Here is a 12792-nt window from a genome sequence, read left to right as displayed (position 1 = left end):
GGCAAGTGTTTGCGGACGAGAGCACAGCGTCCGGGAGGGTCCGGCCCGGGACAGTGTAGAGGTTGTCCAAGAGCTCAGGCCGGATGCCCCCCCAGCTCAGGCCAGGTCCCAGCTTCATCTTCTGCTGGTGACACCCGAGCTCCCGGTCCCGGGCACCTGGTGGGTGGGCAGCTTCACTCCCTCCCATCATGTGGGCCCGAGAATTCCTTCCTTTGGAGATGAAATTACTATGATTTTTTTTAATTAAAGAGACGGACATAATCTGCATACAGTGGAATGTCCAGATTAACCAGTCAGTGTTGGTGGGTGTGTATCAAGGCGCCAGACCCTTCCACACCCCAGAAATGCCCCCATGCCTCTTCCCAGTTAAGTGACCCCCGGCAACCACCAACCCGATTTCTGCATCACAGGTTAGTTTCACCTGTTCTAGAATTTCATCTAAATGAAACTGTATGGGATGGACATTCTTGTATCTGGCTTCCTTTACTCACTGGAGTATTATTATCATTATTATTACTTCCTTCGTCGCCCTGTGGCGTGGAAGTCCCCGGGCCAGGGACAGAACTGGAGCCACAGCAGTGACGACACCAAGTCCCCAACTCCTAGGCCACCAGGAGCCTCTTCATCGTAGTATTTTTCAGACCCATCCACTTTTTTAGCACGTGTCGGTAGGTCGCTCCTCTTTAGTGTTGAGCGGCAGCCCCTGATTATCCCTGGGGGAGCTGGTGGACCTCCGGCTTGTTTCCAGCATGGAGACAATGGGAAGAAACCGCCATGAATGTTTTTGCACCGGGTTTTGTGGGGGTAGGTTTCCACGTCTCTGGGGAAATTGTTGGGGGTGGGATGGCTGGGTCATGCGGTGAAGGCACACTTAGTATTCTGAGAAGTTGCCAAGGAGTTTTCCCAAGTAGTTGTCATCCTCTATGACTTTCTGAACGCACCTCCTCTGGAAATGAACCATGTTGACTGGATCCCTGCCGCGTGTGACCCGGTCATTCTTACCTTCGAAATTATTGAGCACCTTTCAGGTGCCAGGTATGGTTCAAGGCACTAGGAATTCAACCGGACAAAAATGATCCTTCCTCTTATCTTCGTAGGCTCTTTCCCCCACCCCCCGCCTTTTTTTTTTTTTTTTTAAAGAAATTGACAAATGTATATGGACAGGCAAAGGACCTAGAATATCCAAAAGAAGAGTCGGAGAACTAATACTATCTCATTTCAAGAGGGAATATAAAGCACAGTCGCCAAGATTAGATACGCTACTAGAGAAAGGCCAAACACCTCGACAGATGGAACAGACAGCTCAGGAAGGATCACCTTTTCATCAAATGATGCTGGAACCTTTTTGGGCATGTCCATATCCAGCCCTGCCCCATCCTGCCCATGCACAGTGCAAAGGAGAAACCCTTTATCCGTATGTCATCGCATATACAAAAATTAACTTGAAACGAATTACAGACCTAAAAGTAGAACCCCAACTGTAAAACTTCTATTAAAAAAAAGTAGGAGAGACTCTTTGTGACCTTGGAGAAAGATTTCTTATATTGGATACACAAAACGTGAGCCATAATAGGTAAGAGTGACAAATTGCACTTCGTCAAAATATAAAGTCTGCTGCTCTTCCAAAGACACTGTTAAGATTGTGAAAAGATTAGCCATGGACTGAGAGGAAAGATTTGCACAGCATATGTCTGACGAAGACCTGTTTCCAGAATATATAAAGAACGTTTGCAGCTCAATATGAGGAAACCAATGCAATTTTTTAAAATAGGTAAAAGATCTGAACAGACACAATCCAAAAACATAATAGAACAAGCATATCTTGAAATGATGCCCAGCGTCATTTGTCACTAGGGAAATTCAAATTGAAAACTAAAGTGAGAAGTCACTGACACACTAATTAGAACAGCTAAGATTTAAAAAAAAATCCCAAACACCATAAGTTTGACAATCCCAAGAGCTCTCACAAGCTGTTGGTGGAAAGGCAGGCGGGGAGTTTCCTTTTTTTTTTTTTTTTTTTTCCAGTGACAACACTTAACTTTTATTCTGATCATATAAATGACACTTGCTGTAATTTGTAAAAATAAACAGTCATGTGGTTGCCGAGGGGGAGGGGGAGGGAGTGGGATGGACGGGGAGTCTGGGGTCAGTAGATGCAAAGGATTGCGTTTAGAATGGAGAAGCCATGAGGTCCTGCTGTGCAGCCCAGGGAACTCTATCCAGTCTCCCGGGGTAGACCATAGACCGTGATGGAAGACCATGTAAGAAAGGGAATGTGTGACTATGTGTGACCGGGTCACTCTGCTGTACGGCAGAAACAGGCGCAACAATGTAAAGCAACCGTACTTATTTTTAAAAAGTTAAATACATTAAGAGATAAAACCATCATAAAGAAACAGAGGAAAGTCTGTAGCAATTTAGACTTCATACCTCATCACATAAACAATTACAGCATCATCTGTTTTAGCATATTTCCTTCCAGTCTTTTACTTGAAATAGTTTTTATGTAGTAGCGGCCATATCCGATAAGCAATTTTGTATTCTGGTCATTTTTTGGCTCATAATGGACACCATGTATTAAACGCTCACTATTTACTTGTTCGTAAGCATTTCTCATGGCTTTGAAGTGCTTTGTAATCATGATTTTTAAATGACTACTTTATGGTCCGTCATTTGAATATGTTCTAATTTGCTTAATCAGCAACTAGCTAGACATGTACTTACTTCCATTGTTTTGACTATTTAGAGAATATGTATCTCTATGTTTTTAATTGAAGTGTGGTTGATTTACAAGGATGTGTTAGTTTCAGGTGGTCACCCAGCTGATGCATATATGCACACATATTCTTTTATACAGTGTATATATTCTTTTTCAGAAGGTGCTGAGCATAGGTCCCTGTGCTATACAGCAGCACTTTGTTGGTGGTAGTTTCTTTCCTTTTTTTTTTTTTCTTTTTTGTCCGCCCACAGCCTATGGAGTTCCGGGGACAGGGATCAGATCCGAGACACAGTTGCGCAGCTGCAGCATCACCAGATCCTTAACCCGCGGTGCTGGGCCAGGGATCAGCCCTGCCTCCCAGGGCTCCCAAGACGCCGCTGATTCTGTTGCATCACAGGGGGAGCTCCGGTGGTTTCTTACAATGTTGAACACGCGTTTACTGTGTGCCATTGAAACTCAGTTCCACACAAACCCCTGCTCACGAGGGTTTATGGCAGCTTCACTTATAATTGCGAAAACCTGGACACAACCCAGATGGCCGTTAACTGGTAGCGGATCCACTGTGGTGCATCTGTGCCATGAACTGTCACTCGGGATTGAAGAGGCTTGAGTTCCTGACACGTGTGATCACGTGGGTGACTCTCGATAGCATTATGCACCACGCGACAGGTGACACGCTGCCTGGTACTGCTTACATGATGTTTTGGGAAAGACAAAGCTACAGGGACAGAACGACAGAAAGCAGATCCCTGATCGCCTGGAGCTGGGGGAGGGGACTGGCTCCAAGGGGAACAGAATGGTGGCAAAGATGCCGTATTTGGCTGGGGTGGTGGCTACAGGTCCGCAGGCCTTTGTCCAACCTCAAAGAACTACGCCCTTAAAACGAGGGCTTTTGCTGAATGCAAGTTGAACCTTGATAAGCCCGACTCGAGAAAGACCTCCCGTCTCTCGGGCACGGTCGTAGGTCTCCGAGGGTCTCCCGCTCGTGGCATTTCCCTCTCCCTTCTCTGCCTTCTGTGCGTCCTCCTATTTTAAGACGACCTGTGAGAGGTTGCTTTGTGTCTGTCAAATGACACCATTGTTGCTTTGCCGTCGCCCCTTTCGTCTTCCGCTCCTCTCTGGACATGGTGAAAGTCGCGAGTTTTCGGTACCCCTTCTGGTTTGTGCCCTGCCTGGTGTTTCCCGCGGGGTGACACGGATTCACATCCTGGGTGCCGGCTGCCTCGGAGCCTTTGGCTACTTCATGCTTCGGGGAAGCCCCCTCCGCCTGCCGCCCGCCAAGATCATCCTTCGGCCGCGGGACCGCCTGGTCGCCTACTCGGCGCTGGTGGTTGCAGTGAAACCTTTCCTGTCGGCATGGAGAGTCCTCCTTTCCAGGCTGCTCTCTGTTTTCCTGGCCCGTCTTAATACCCTCGAAAAGGCACTGCCGAAACCAACAGTCGTCTTCCAAGGCCTTTTTCGAAGACGTGTTTACTCAAGGTGGAGAGACGTCAAGGTGCCGCATGGGTCACTTTCGATGGTGTCGCTTTTGATGTTGAAGATCTCTGAACCGAAGGCAAGCGGAAGGGAAAGGGGAGGCCACGCAACAGAGAGCTTTGCGCTTGGGGCCCCAGCGTATGATCTAGCTGGCTGAACGCAAGATGATGCTGGCGGTCATTGTGCCGGGACGTGGTGGCCGTGTGCTCTTGCAGGTCCAGGTGCACAGGAGCACCGCGGAACCAAGCAGAAGCAAGCAGCAGTTTGAGGGCGAGAAAAGTCATGGGTCTGAAACTGGAGGGGGCCTCCAGCGATGACTGGGTGCATGTCCTGCCCCTCCTCGGGTTGGCGGGACTTCAGATTTCCGCCTGAGAGAGGCAGACAGAGAAGCACCGGAAGAGGCCAGTCTGGTACCACTCGCCAGTCTAGGAGACTTTTGGACCCCTGTCTCCAGACCCCAGCGCGGCTTCTTTGTCCGCCTGGCCAGGTCCCGGGCACAGCTGCCAGCTCAGCTCTGCGTTAGAACTGCACTCAGCATCATGGAGCATTTTTGGTTCTGGGGGTCGGGGTCTCAGCCTCAGGTCATGACTCAGAATATTGGTCCTTGTCAACCTGAAAACTTCTGAGCAATTGCCTGTCGAATAAACTAGCTTTTGCTGTAATGGTGACATCCGCATCACCAGTTTATCTTTCTGCCTCTGAGTGGGTGGGGCTCTGTGTCCGTCAGTGTAATACATCTCAGGACTCCATCCTTGTAACGGCCAAGGGGTCTCCCCTCTAAAAATCACAGATCACAAGGGCGAGAAGGAGTGTTGGGAGACGCCGTGGTGACTTTGCAACGGGAACCCTCAGAAGGAGGAAAGGGAAAGGCAGTGACCTGTCCAGGGTCACCCCATCACTCATCGCCGCTCAGTCTCTTAGGTTCAGCCAATGATGCTCTTCTGGGGGGCGGGCAGCACCCCCAAGGTTACGACTGTGGAGGCCAAAGATGATGCCACTAAATGGCGAGGCCACCCTGGGACGGTGCCCACAAATCCTGGCCGGGCTTTCCACCTCCTCCTGTCTTGCAGGTCGGCACATGCGTGTACCTGGAGCCCCCGCTTGTCTCCCACTGCTGGCTGGCCCACAGTCTTGGCGTGTTCTGCACGGTACCAGGGTACCAATTAGTAAGTCCCCTGGCATGTCCTCAGCTCAGTGCAGCCAGGGCACATCCTGCTCGGCTGGTTTTGTTAGGAAAATAAGACGGAACGCACGAGGGGGCTGGAAGATGGGCGCAATGGTCACCCCACCCCCACTCAGGTAACAGTTCGCTCGGCCGTCAAGCTCTCTGTACTCGGGCGCGTGTGTGTGTTTGTGTGAGCCCAGCGGAAGCAGGGGGGCAGACGCCAAGACGTTCCGCCAAGCCACGCGCTTCGCGGCTCACCCTGAGAGGACCCAGCCCAGTTCCCCCATCCTCGGAGGCCCCGTCGAGTTCCGCTGTCCCCAGCTGCTCTTAAATGGCGCATGACAGCTCTCGTATTATCGTTACTACTGTGATGGCTATTATTTGGCCTCAGCATCCAGTCCAAGGTCTCGAGCTGCCCGGGATGCTTTTGCCAGGTCACTGCAAGGAACACTGAGGAAAGGCCCAGAGGAAATTAGGAGACCGCCCTTCTCTCCGAGAAAATGCAGGGACCAGATGAAAAGCAGAGACATTGACCTGAGGCCCAATGTCAAGTCCAGGGCAGCAGCGCCCTCCCCGTTCTCGGCCCCTGGCTTTGGGGCGATTCCCAGCCGGTGCCAACAGCACTTCCGCGGAGTTTGCGGAACTCCAGCCACACGGCTGACTCCCGGGCTCCAGGCCTGTTTAAAGAGGGAGGAGCCCTGGGTTCTGCCCGACTGGAGCTGTCAGCGGCTTCCTTTTAAGAAGGAAGGGAAGGCAGAAACGTGTTCATTTTAACTCTTGCCTCCGAGTGACATCCTGGGTTTGGCTTCTCCTCCTCTCTCCGTCCAGAAAAATACCTGAGGCCACAGTGCTCATATTTCACAAGCAAGGCCCGGGCCCCTGGGCTCATAGGTTTCTCAGTGAGGCCGGCGTGCGAGGGTCTCAAGCCCTGTGGTCCCCCGTCGGCTGTTTCTGCCACTTCCTCCGGGCGGCTTTCTGAGTCACTGCAGGGGAGCGGGAAGCGGGGGGCTGAGGCTGCAGGGAGGGTCCTCACCTCCCAGGTCACCCTGAAAATCAGTGCTCCGGCAGGAAGGGGCACAGCAGGAAGCAGAGCAGGGTTTGCCCAAACGAGACCCGCTCTTCCCATCCCGAGCGGGGGCCACACCCCAGGCACTGGCCACAGGACTCCTGGTTTCCCCTGTGTCCCGTGCAGCCATCCACAAGGACGGACCCTGTGAACCCCCAGAAGAGGAAGTGGGGGTGCTATGGGACGCTGCGTGCCTCACCTCTCTGCTCACCCAGCACTGGCTCTTCCTGGGCTCTCACCACCTTTACGTGGTAGCTGATCTGGAGGCCGTTAAAGCTTCAGCATCCAGGTACCAGGAAGCTCGGGATAAAGATGGCAGGCTTCAGGGGCTGCATTAGACACGAAGGAACCTTAGTCGAGGGATCATGACTGTTGAAAAAGATCATGGAAACCTCAGACCCTCTCATTTCACCCTTCCCCTCGGCAGAGGATGAGCAGAAGCTCAGAGCGGGCCACCTGCCCGGGGCTGTCCAGCTGGCCAGGACCATGCAGCCCCTCCAACCGAGGCTGCTTCCTCCCAAGTCTTGGATCCGGTCCTGGTCATTTTCTTGGGGCCGCGGACTGTGTCGGGCAGTGAGATCTTCAGAAGTAGGGACCTGTATACACAGAGGAAGGGCAGGCCCAAGGGACCAGCTTTTCTCTTGGCCAGACGTCACGTCGGTGGCAATACCCCAGGGCTGTGAGGGACCAAATTCAGCTCAGAGTCCAGCTGGCATTCCAGAATTCAGATGCGCCACGGAGCCCAGTGTCCCCCCACCATCACAGCTTCTCACCCAAGACCCCACCCACCCGGGCATGGCCAGTCTCCAGGCACGTTGCAAGTATCCAGCCCCATACAAAGTTTCCGTGGTTGGTTGGGTGTTCTGTCATCGAGCTGTTGAGCTTCAACTCAGTTTTCATGTTCCGGAGGCTTAGGCTCTTTGGGGAGAAAGAGAAAAGAATTCCTTTGGAGCCACTGGTTTGGCCTGTCTTGCTATGTGAATTGCATACGATTGGGACAATTCATCTTGAATCTTGGTGCAAAACTCTACAGGACGTGTTACCCACAGACCCCTCCATCCGCTCCCCAGGTGTTCTCTTCGGGGGGGATTTCTTAAGCGCAGTTTTTTTGACCACCTAGGGGTGCTGAGCTGTTGGCGCGGTCCTCGAGGGAGGCCTTGGAGCCATGAGGAGGAAGAGAAAAAGTCCCGACGGGTCGTCACAAAGAAGTTACGTCGGCTTTTATTCTTCACTGGCAGCATGGCCCTTCCAAAGGATCTGCCATCGTGCCGCTCATTTCTCTCTTTGATAAAGACTTCCTCCTTTTCTTTCTTTCTCTTATTTTTGAATCTCACCAAGAATAAGAGCCTTCAACTAGCTCTGTGCCATTGTTCAGGGTATGGTGCTCCAATGAGCCTCAGTGTGGGTCAGTCAGTGGATGGAGGTGGCAGATTGCAGGCTGATTCTCCGCACTTGGAAGACAAAGGCAGGGCTCTTGAACGCGATGGGAACATGATTTTCCCCTGAAATGATCCGTCACCTCATGTGATTCTCAGATGAGGCAGGGATGCGTTGAGCTCTTGATGGCTCAGACTTCCTGCTTTGGCTAAACTCATTGTTCCCCCAAAAGGCCATTGGCTTTCTTTGGTCTGGGCCTTGGTGCAAGCTGTCCCCCGCCAAGAGGGGCCGCCCACCACTTTGCCACGCCAGGACCATGCTCCGTCTGGCAGTGCACTACGTGGGCATCCTGAATGGTACCCAGGACAGTTTTAGGTGGTCTCAAGTTAAGTATTTTCCACTTAAAGGTTACTTTATTTATCTGCATGCTTGGGGCGGGGCAGCTAGACCGTCGAGTGGCGGCCTCCACGCTATCACTGTGGGGGTAGGTGGACCACCGAGTGGATAACTTCAAGGATATCATCCCTAGAATGAGGCCAAGTTCTAAGAGGGAACTCACTTTGATCGACTTTGAAAATGAAATAACACTGGGGGGATCACAACGGGTGCATGCGCTCCGTCTTGCTGCGTTTGCGCAAGTCCAAACTCCCAAACACTCTGAGGCCCCCCAGACCCCCAACCCCAGACCCTCAGCTGCCCGACTGTCACCAGAGTTCAGCAAAGCCCACTGTGGTGCTGCCCTGCCTTCTGGAGGAGAGCGCGCCAGCCCTGCTTCTCCTCCCCCACGGACCCCGTGTGGCCTCTAGAACTTGACCCTACCCACACGGGTGCCCCAGACGCCGCCGGGTGGGGCTGAGGGTGGGTGTGGCCCTCTTAACTAAGGGGAATGTGGTGGGGGGCACCCAGGCAGCTCTTCTGCCTCAGGTCCGGGGGGCGGGGGGAGGCAGGCCCGGAAACGCACAAAGTGGCGAAGGGGGCGTTTTGATGGGTGGGGGAGGAATGGCCTTCTCCGTCTCCATCGCCAGGAGGGAGACAACCCAAGTGAAGCAGAAGAAAATCGCTGCCACGCAGCGAGGAGCCCGCGGGAGTCCCACCCGCCTGGCAGTTGGTGCCAGCCCCCTGCCTGGAGCAGAAGCGGCCACCCAGCCCTGTGCTCCAGGTGAGCCTTGGGCCTTGGGACGGGGGCATTGAACGGATCCCTCTGCCACCAGCACCCTCCCCCTCCCCCAGCAGCCAACGAGAAAATGGGTATCCGACAAATTCAGCTTTGGAATTGCGCTTTGAGGTGAAATTCTGAACCCCGGCTCAGGTCCCAGCCAGGACCCCTTCCCATCTGCAAAATCAAAACACACCTGGCACGGAAATTTCCGGCAGGGCCCCGGCTCTCTGGAAACCTGTGGGCTCCTCAAACAGCATTTTCCTCCTTTCAGATTTGAGATTTTGTTCAGAAAACACGACTTCCCCCAAAGGGCCAGGTGGCTAAAAACAAAACGCATTTCATTTTTGACTGGTCACGAAATAAATAAAATGTCTTTCAAAAAGTTGTTACTTTTAAATTGGCCTGGATTTCCTCTTTCTTTCGGCTGAACAAGTGGAAGAAAATAATGTCATCCCTCAGGTACCCGCCACTAGACTGATGCGGTTTCATCTGGCAATTTATAGGCAGAGTCCGATCTCCGGTTTAACCTCCTAATTGGGGGACTCGCTGTCTGAATTAGACAAGACCGAAGCTCGGGGCTTGGAAGGAAAGATGTTCCATTTTCCAACCTTCAAGCTCCTGAAACTGTTAGCACTGGTCTCCCCCCGTCTTGCCCTGGGAAGCTCATGGAGGCAGAGAGAAGGGTGGGGGGCCTGTCAGCTTACATGCCGGGCAGGCTTGAAAACACGTATCATCTTCAGGTGTTCATATAGTTCCTTTTCGTATGTTATTTGCACTAAATGACTTGTGCAAATGAATAATTTTGTAAGGCGGCGGTGCTGGTGGGGGGGTGAGTAAATATTCAGTGAGCGGACTCCAATTTCCTCTAGACATCTCAGCCCGGTCCCTTTTGGGAGTGACCACAAGGGGGTCCCGGGGGGAGTGGCCGATGCGCGAGTCGTCTGTGTTTAGGTGATCTGGGTAGGACAGAAAAGGAAGAGGGAGAAGAATGGTGGCAGCCTTGGACAAAGCAGCCTCCCAGTAAGCTGGGACCATTAAGGGCGGGAGCGAAGCCCTTCGGAAGACCTGGGAAGGGGGTGGGGGCCCCAGGGGCCCTCCTCAGCTCCAGGGTTCCCGCAAAGAGGGCCATTCTCTAGGAAATGCCTGTCGTTTGGGGCACCACGCGTGTGGCCCGGAGGCGGGCGGATGGCTGGCACCTGCTGCCGCATCAGGGCTGCTAGACGCAAGGAGCCGAGCTTGCGCCCTTTGGGACAGCGGCGGAGCAGGGCCCCTGCATCGGCCCCGGGCAGCGCGCGGGGCTGGGGCTGGGAAACTCTGCGGCTAATGAGGGAGACTGATTGATAGGAAGGGGAGACGGAAATCCACAGGCGTCTAATGGGAACTGTCACTACTAATGCATAATTTCAGTCCAGTTAGGGAACAAGGTGGACCTGTTTTGACAGCGTTCCTGTCTGCTGTAGAATGTGCTGGAAGGCAGGAAACCCCGCCCATAAAACAATGTGCCCATCGAGTCGCCCAGCGCGTCGGGGGTGGGGGTGGGGGTGGGGGTGGGCTTGTGATGAGGGGGCGAGGGCCGCGTTCCAGGCTCTCTTTGCGGATGCGTTTCCAAGCGCTCCAGGGTGGCAGCTACTGCCCCTTGGAGAGCGACAGTGACAGCGAGGAGAAAGAGCCGGGAGAAGGACATGAGGCCGAAATACCAGCGATCACCCCAGGGCCAGAACAGCTCTGCAGGTAGCTTTTCTTTGACTGGGACGCAGTGGCCGCCTGCTGTGGGCCGAGTGGCCCTCACAGGGGACGCTCTTGCCTTAGAGGTGGTGGAGCACGGTGGACACCCAGTGGATCAGGCTTTGAGGTCTAGAACTTAATTTTGGCCTGAGTTTATTTTATTTGGATGCCCCTGGGGGATTTCTAATTATAACCAAGTGATGGGGGCCGGAGGCCCGCCAGCCTGGGGGCATCACAGTGGGACCATCTTTGCCGCTGGGGGAGCTCCCCGCTGGCTCCTGGGGGAAAGGGGTGGACTCTGGAGAAGGCCACAGTGGATGGCTCTTTTTGTACCACAACTAGTCTGCCTGGTATACATTCTTGCCATGGTCCTGGGCACAGCGAGGCCAGGGGGGACAGCAGAGGTATTTCAGGTGTGAGGATAAGCTATTTGAAGAAGCTTCATCTTCTTTACCAAGCCTCTGTCTGTGTGTCTCTGTTGCATTCTGATAATTTCCAGCTTTTTTTCTTACGTGTACATTTTGGTCAAAAGTGGTGACTCAGAAAACTATGGAAGGAAGGGGAACGAATCCCCTGTATTCCTTTCTCTTTGCTCCTGTCTTAAGAGATCCAGCTTTCAATGGTTTTGCTTTGCCGGCAAAGCCAGAACAGCTTAAAGGAGACACGAGAAAAGCTGTCACCTGTTCCAGCCTTTGTACCAAATGGCACTGACTTTTCCGGGGACGAGCTGAGCGATCACCCAGCAAAATTCCGCTTGGGGTTGACGCTGGTGTTCCGATGTCCAGAGGCAACTTCGAACACCTCTCAAACTCACAAACCACTCCCGAGAACCTTTTCGCTTCTGAGAGGAAACTGCTTGCAACAAACATGACGTTGATTCTCCATCTGCCTGGATTAGCCTCATTCAGTCTGATGGTTGTCATTTAAGGGTTACCGACAACAAGAATATACAGTTAGCCGTGGTTCTCATTAGATCTTGTGACCTTTAAGGAAGAAGAGGAGGAGCTGGGCCTGGCGATGCCTGAACCTCGCGGAGGAGAGGGCCAGGGCGCGTGACGCCTGCACCAGCAGCTCCGTGTCTGCGCTCAGCACAAGGCGGCAGGATGAAGGCAGGAGGGGGAACACCGTTCGGGAGGGAGAGGGGGCCCGGCGGTGCTGCCGAGGAGGTACTGTCAACGGCGAAGCAGGGTTTGTGTGCTGACCTGGACCAGCAGGTGGTCGGCGAGGAAACGCTGGCCTCAGACAGTGCTGGCTGGTGACTGGGTCCATTGACGGCAAGTGGGCCGTGCAGGAGAGAGGAGGTCATGGATGCGGGTAGGAAGCAGAGGGGATCGTTTATACACGCTGGTGGTGGGGGTGTCCACACCGCTTAGGCAATGGGATGTTTGCGGAAGGGCCCGCTTGTTATTCCGAGATGTTGGGGGGAGTATGCATTTTTCCAAGGCCGTTTTCCGTAATGGCTGGAGCCTTGGGGTGCACCGGCCAGACCCAGAGAGAGAACCACGTGCTCTGTCTGGGCTCCAGTCTTTCCCAAGTGAGGCTTCACTTAGGAAGCCCAACAAGAAGCAGGGGGGAGCCAATGCGAATTTGAAGGGCTTTCCTCTTTGGGTGGAGCGGCTTTTCCCAACGTCTGCACTGAAGATCAGGCGACGTGACATCACTGCCCGCCGTGTGCCAGCCACTCCGGGAAGGGCCCACGTCACGTATCTTGAAGGTGGAGCGTAACTTCCACAGTTGCTCATCACACCCGCCTTAGACGCACAGACCCCGTGGGGATGTTTATAAAACATTCGTAGAACACGTCAATCGAAAGCAGAGCAAGATCCAGCGCCGTCTGTCTTGTTTGTCTTTGGTGATCCAGGAGGTGCAAGGGCCGGAGGAGGGGAGGCGGGTTGCGGGCACTCGGAGACAAGGGTCTCCCCGCCTCGGCCCCGGGCCCACCCGTTATCTCTAGGGAACTTCTTCCCCAGCAGCCCCTTGAGACCAGTTGGTGGACTGGGTGAAGTCTGGTGTTTGTCTCTAGGAGACAAGTTGACACAGTGATGGCCCTAGGTGTCCCATTGTCTGGTCAGTTCTTGTCTCTCCCTGCAGAGGGCACGGCCCAG

The 12792-nt window shown here is 53.6% G+C and overlaps 1 protein-coding gene and 1 long non-coding RNA gene across 3 annotated transcripts in view; one reads left to right on the top strand and one right to left on the bottom strand.

The window, feature by feature from the left end:
* Positions 1-12792, top strand: part of LOC146395408 (uncharacterized) — a 104665-nt gene that overhangs the window by 64922 nt on the left and 26951 nt on the right. The window lies entirely within an intron of this gene.
* Positions 2939-12792, bottom strand: part of LOC146395409 (uncharacterized) — a 32132-nt gene continuing 22278 nt past the window's right edge. The window contains exons 4-6 of the long non-coding RNA XR_014831955.1: positions 9156-9282; positions 6626-6755; positions 2939-6343 (exon numbers count right to left, since the gene is read on the bottom strand). This is a non-coding gene — a long non-coding RNA (uncharacterized LOC146395409). The remainder of the gene's footprint in view (positions 6344-6625; positions 6756-9155; positions 9283-12792) is intronic.

This window comes from Sus scrofa, chromosome 17 (assembly GCF_054392235.1).
Source record: "Sus scrofa isolate SSC_HxYL_T2T_F1_AM1 chromosome 17, Sscrofa_HxYL_maternal_Yorkshire_Landrace_v2.0, whole genome shotgun sequence".
NCBI lineage: Eukaryota > Metazoa > Chordata > Mammalia > Artiodactyla > Suidae > Sus > Sus scrofa.
Note: the sequence above shows the minus strand (reverse complement) of the source record. Positions and strands in the feature narration are given on the sequence as shown.